We start from the raw sequence: 6,895 nt of genomic DNA, 5'->3' as shown, positions 1-6,895 counted from the left end.
CATATTGCCACTTTTTATTTATTTCATTTTTTAAAAATGTACTAGGCAAGTCACATAAGAACAAAAACTTATTTACAATGACGGCCGACACCGGCCAAACCCAGAAGACACTGGGCCAATTGTGTGTCGCCCTATGGGTGTCACATGTAGCGGAACAGGTGAACCCAAGAGCAGACTCAGACGAGGAGACTGGGATGAGGTAACCAAGGTATCTATTGAAACACAGGGGGAAGATGGGGTGCAGGCCAGGGGAAGCCCGGTGCGGAAGCTGGAGTGAGGGGAGTTGGGACTAGGTAAGCAGGTCTGGGGAGGAATCCAAGGACACAGTGCAGTGGGGAGGGGGGGGGGGGGTCCAGGACAGAGTAGCAGGACTGACGAGACGTGGGACTGTAGACGGGCCAAAGTCAGAGCGGGCAGCGGAGAGGAAAACAGTGTCAGGTGTAACGGATGTGAAACTGCTAGCTTAGTTAGCAGTGCGCGCTAAATAGCGTTTCAATCGGTGACGTCACTTGCTCTGAGACCTTGAAGTAGTAGTTCCCCTTGCTCTCCAAGGGCCGCAGCTTATGTGGAGAGATGGGTAACGATGCTTCGAGGGTGACTGTTGTTGATGTGTGCAGAGGTTCCCTGGTTCACGCCTGGGTATGGGTGAGGGGACGGTCTAAAGTTATACTGTAACACAGGCAAGGGAAACCAAAATCCAAGCAGGAACAAATGGCTAAAACTGCAGTCTGACACAGCAGAGGTTACAATCTGGTAGCATGGAAGTGTCAGAGCTGAGTGTTTGTAGAGGTCTTGATTATGGAACAGATTGCAGCTGGTGGGGATCTGCTTTGCCTCCAGCACACCTGTCTACACACACACAGAGGAAGAGGGAGAGAACACTGGGGGTGTTGCGGCAGGTTAGGCAGACACAGGATGAGAAGTAGAGGGCGTGGCAGGAACAGATGTAACAATGGGACTCCCAATCACATCTGTTTGATACAGCCTGTATTCGAACCAGGGTGTCTGTAGTGACACCTCAAGCACTGAGATGCAGTGCCTTAGACCACTGCTTCACTCAGGAGCCCCGAGTCAATTTATGTAAACCTCATGTCAGGGAAAGCAATGTAATTATTTACTGTTTGTTGAATTATAACTGGCTATGTAAATATTTACTGTTTGTTGAAGCATAAAGAACTGGACCTTCGGGTGCATTACAGTGACTTTAGTTTTACAAAAACTGACATTGGGGTCTATGACTGGTCTTTCTTCTAGCCAGGCTCAGAGTTAAATATCTAATAGCAATGAATGAATAGGTCTGTGAAAGCTCCTCTGGAGAACAGTGGAGAAAATGGAATCGATAATTCACTATAATTAACACAGTCTGAATAACCACTTAGTCTCCAAGGACAGACTTAGTCAAAGGTGTACTTAAGTAAAAATAGGTGTAAGGTGTACTTAAGTAAAAATAGTGCTAGTTAAGTAGTTTTTTTTGGGGCGGGGGGATCTTTACTACTTATATTTTTGACAACTTTTACTTTTACTTCACTACATTCCTAAAGAAAATAATTTACTATTTACTCCATACATTTTCCCTGACACCCAAAAGTACTCCTTACATTTCGAATGTTTAGCAGGACAGGAAAATTGACCAATTCACGCACTTACCAATTGACCATCCCTGGTCATACCTACTGCCTCTGATCTGGCGGATCAACGAAACACAAATGCTTTGTTTGTAAATGAGGTCAGAGTGTTGGAGAGTGCCCCTGGCTCTCCGTAAATAAATAAAAATGAGAAAATGGTGCCGTCTGGTTTGCTTAATATAAGGAATTTGATTTCTACTTTTACTTTTGATATGTAAGTATATTTTAGCAATTACATTTACTTTTGATACTTAAGTATATTTAAAACCAAATACTTTTTGACTTTTACTCAAGTAATATTTTACTGGGTGACGTTTACTTGAATAATTTTCTATTAAGGTTTCTTTACTTTTATTAAGTATGACAATTGGGTACTTTTTCCATCACTGGGGTTGGTTATGTTTTATTTTCCTTTGAGGCATTTGTGTATCTAGACTTTGTAGGCTAAATGCTTTGATTTGTTTTAAAACGTGGTTTCATGCAATCTGCCCACTCGACCCCATCCCGTCCTCCCTTCTCCAGACCATCTCTGGAGACCTTCTCCCATTCCTCACTTCCCTCATCAACTCATCCCTGACCACTGGCTGCGTCCTCTCTGACTTGGTCTGAGTTGTTCCCCTCCTCAAGAAACCAACACTCGACTCATCTGACATCAAAAACTATAGACCTGTATCCCTTCTTTCTTTTATTTCCAAAACACTTGACCCGTGCTGTCTTTGATCAACTATCTCGTTATCTCTGTAAGAAGTATATTCTTGACCCTAACCAGTCAGGCTTCAAGACGGGTCACTCAACCGATACTGTTTTTCTCTGTGTTAGGGAGCCTCTCCGCACTGCCAAAGCTGACTCTCTCCTCTGTTCTCAACCTCTTAGATCTATCCGCTGCTTTTGACACCGTGAACCATCAGATCCTCCTCTCCACCCTCACAGGGCTGGGCGTCTCAGGCGCTGAACACTATTGGATTGCATCCTACCTGGCAGATCTCTCCTACCAGGTGATGTAGAGAGGATCTGTGTATGCACCACATACTCTCACTACTGGTGTCCCCCAGGGCTCGGTTCTAGGCCCTCTCCTCTTCACTCTATGCGCCAAGTCACTCGGCTCCGTCATATCCTCACATGGTCTCTCCTATCATTGCTATGCGGATGACACTCAACTACTTTTTTCCTTCCCCCCTTTCTGACATGCTTGGCAGATAGCTCAACTTTGATGTCTGCTCACAACCTCAAGGCTTAATCTCGACAAGACGGAACTGCTGTTCCTGCCAGGGAAGGCCTGCCCGCTTAAAGACCCCTCCATCACGGTTGACAACTCCACAGTGTTGCCCTCCCAGAGTGCAAATAACCTTGGCATGACCATGGACAACACCCTGTCATTCTCTGTAGACATCAAAGCAGTGACCCGTTCCTGCAGGTTCATTCTCTACAACATCCGTAGAGTACGACCTTACCTCACACAGGAAGAGGCGCAGGTAATAATTCAGGCACTTATCCTCTCCCGTCTGGACTACTGCAACTCACTGTTGGCTGGGCTTCCTGCTTGTGCCATCCAACCTCTGCAACTTATCCAGAAGGCTGCAGCCCGCCTGGTTTTCAACCTGCCCAAGTCCTCTCATGTCACTCCGCTCCTCCGGACACACACCACTGGCTTCCAGGCGAAGCTTGCAGCCACTACAAGACCATGGTGCATACCTACGGAACTGCAAGAGGAATAGAAAGAGGAAATGCCCCTCCCTACCTTCAGACTATGCTCATTTCACTACACTTGCATTAACATCTGCTAACCATGTGTATGTGACCATTAAAATCTGTTTGAAACCCTAAACCCCAACCCGAGCACTCTGTTCTGCCACCTCAGTTCTCTTGGCCCTCCTTATACAGAAATAACAAAACATGCCGAAAAGCTGCTGTATTGTTCAATGTACATGTAACCATGTCCAAAATCTGGACATACGGTGCGCAATGCTCCCACGTAGGGAAATAGAACCTGCGAGAAGAGCCCTGTGGCTTCAGGCTATTCAGGGTGGGAGAGTGGGAAATGTGTCCAAGAAGCTAGACGAAGCGGTGTGTGGAAAACATTTAATCACAGATAAGACATTTAACTTGTTTAGTATAGTCCATTTGAATCTTCACTCACTACTTGTAGCTGTATAGTCAGTTTTTTTGTGTTGTTGGTCTTGGCTAGCTTAATGTTCCGGTCGGTAGCACTCACATGTGGCTGCTAGCACCCTCATGAAAAGGGGCATGAGTAGTTTTTCTAAGTAGTGAGAATGCTCGGGAGCAGGCAATGTTGAAAAATAATTTTTAGACTTGTGCTTGAATGTCTAAAGACATGTGACTCACAGAAATGGAATAATGTGTCCCTGAACAAAGGGGGGAGGTCAAAATCAAAAGTAACAGTCAGTATCTGGTGTGGTCACCAGCTGCATTAAGTACTCCTCATGGACTGCCACAGATTTGCCAGTTCTTGCTGTGAGATGTTACCCAACTCTTCCACCAAGGCACCTGCAGGTTCCCGGACATTTCTGGGGCGAATGGCCCTAGCCCTCACCCTCCGATCCTACAGGTCCCAGACGTGCTCAATGGGTTTGAGATCCGGGCTCTTCGCTGGCCATGGCAGAACACTGACATTCCTGTCTAGCAAGAAATCACGCACAGAACGAGCAGTATGGGTGGTGGCATTGTCATGCTGGAGAAACCAACACTCGACTCATCTGACATCAAAAACTATAGACCTGTATCCCTTCTTTCTTTTATTTCCAAAACACTTGACCCGTGCTGTCTTTGATCAACTATCTCGTTATCTCTGTAAGAAGTATATTCTTGACCCTAACCAGTCAGGCTTCAAGACGGGTCACTCAACCGATACTGTCTTTCTCTGTGTACAGGTCCCAGACGTGCTCAATGGGTTTGAGATCCGGGCTCTTCGCTGGCCATGGCAGAACACTGACATTCCTGTCTAGCAAGAAATCACGCACAGAACGAGCAGTATGGGTGGTGGCATTGTCATCCTCATGTCAGGATGAGCCTGCAGGAAGGGTACCACATGAGGGAGGATGATGTCTTCCCTGTAACGCACAGCGTTGAGATTGCCTGCAATGACAACAAGCTCAGTGCGATGATGCTGTGATACACCGCCCCAGACCATGACTGACCCTCCACCTCTAAATCGATCTCGCTCCAGAGTACAGGCCTCGGTGTAACGATCATTCCTTTGACGATAAATGAGAATCCGACCATCACCCCTGGTGAGACAAAACCGTGACTCGTCAGTGAAGAGCACTTTTTGCCAGTCCTGTCTGGTCCAGCGATTGTGGGTTTGTGCCCATAGGTGACATTGTTGTCAGTGATGTCTGGTGAGGACCTGCCTTACAAGAGGCCTTCAAGCCCTCAGTCCAGCCTCTCTCAGCCTAATCTGAGCACTGATGGAGGGATTGTGCGTTTCTGGTGTAACTCGGGCAGTTGTTGTTGCCATCCTGTACCTGTCCCGCAGGTGTGATGTTCGGATGTACCGACCCTGTGCAGGTGTTGTTACACGTGGCCTGCCACTGCGAGGACGATTTGCTGTCCGTCCTGTCTCCCTGTAGCGCTGTCTTAGGTGTCTCACTGTACAGACATGGCAATTTATTGCCCTGGCCACATCTGCAGGCCTCATGCCTCCTTGCAGCATGCCAAAGGCACATTCACGCAGATGAGCAGGGACCCTGGGTATCTTTCTTTTGGTGTTTTTCAGAGTCTGTAGAAAGGCCTCTTTAGTGTCCTGAGTTTTCATAACTGTGACCTTAATTGCCACCGTCTGTAAGCTGTTAGTGTCTTAACAACCATTCCACAGGTGCTTGTTCATTAATTGTTTACGGTTCATTGAACAAGCATGGGAAACAGTGTAAACCCTTTACAATGGAGATCTGTGAAGTTATTTGGATTTTTACTAATTATATTTGAAAGACAGGGTTCTGAAAAAGGGATGTTTTTTTCTGAGTTTACATATGAGACGAGTAATGCGAGATATGTAAAAATTTAAGTGAATGAGATACCGTAGAATAGTAAAGAATACTATGAGATGAGTAATGCCAGATATGTGAACCTTATTAAAGTGACTTGTCTTCCATTCCTTAAAGTGGCCAGTGGTTCTAGTCTATATCAATAGGCAGCAGCCTCTAATGTGCTAGTGATGGCTGTTTAACAGTCTGATGGTAATGTGTTGGGCAGACTGCACCGCCAACAACCGCAAGGCTCTCCAGAGGGTGGTGCAGTTGCCGATCCAGGTGGTGATACAGCCCAACAGGATGCATTCAGTTGTGCAGCTGTAAAAGTTTGTGATTTTAGGGATTTAGGTGACAAGCCAGAAATCTTTAGCCTCCTGAGGTTGAACAGGCTCTGTTGCATTTTCTTCACCACACTGTCTGTGTGGGTGGTTCATTTCAGTTTGTCAGTGATGTGTACACCAAGGAACGTGAAGCTTTCCACCTTCTCCACTGCGGTCCCACAAAGGTACAGTCAGGGACAAAAGTTTTGAGAATGACACAAATATTAATTTCCACAAAGTTTGCTGCTTCAGTTTCTTTAAATATTTTTTATCAGATGTTACTATGGAATACTGAAGTATAATTATAAGCATTTCATAAGTGTCAAAGGCTTTATTTGATAATTACATGAAGTTGATGCAGAGAGTCAATATTTGCAGTGTTGACCCTGCTTTTTCAAGACCTCTGCAATCCACCCTGGCATGCTGTCAATTCACTTCTGGGCCACATCCTGACTGATGGCAGCCCATTCTTGCATAATCAATGCTTGGAGTTTGTCAGAATTTTGGGGGTTTTGTTTGTCCACCCGCCTCTTGAGGATTGACCACAAGTTCTCAATGGGATTAAGGTCTGGGGAGTTTCCTGGCCATGGAACCAATATATCAATGTTTTGTTCCCCAAGCCACTTAGTTATCACTTTTGCCTTATGGCAAGGTGCTCCATCATGCTGGAAAAGGCATTGTTCGTCACCAAACTGTTCCTGGATGGTTGGGATAGGTTGCTCTCGGAGGATGTGTTGGTACCATTCTTTATTCATGGCTGTGTTCTTAGGCAGAATTGTGAGTGAGCCCACTCACTTGGCTGAGAAGCAACCCCACACATGCATGGTCTCAGGATGCTTTACTGTTGGCATGACACAGGACTGATGGTAGCGCTCACTTTGCCTTCTCCGGACAAGCTTCTTTCCGGATTCCCCAAACAATCGGAAAGGGGATTCATCAGAGAAAATTACTTTACCCCAGTCCT

The sequence above is a fragment of the Oncorhynchus masou genome, chromosome 6, assembly GCF_036934945.1.
Source record: "Oncorhynchus masou masou isolate Uvic2021 chromosome 6, UVic_Omas_1.1, whole genome shotgun sequence".
Taxonomy (NCBI): Eukaryota; Metazoa; Chordata; class Actinopteri; order Salmoniformes; family Salmonidae; genus Oncorhynchus; species Oncorhynchus masou.
This window is presented reverse-complemented; position numbering follows the sequence as displayed.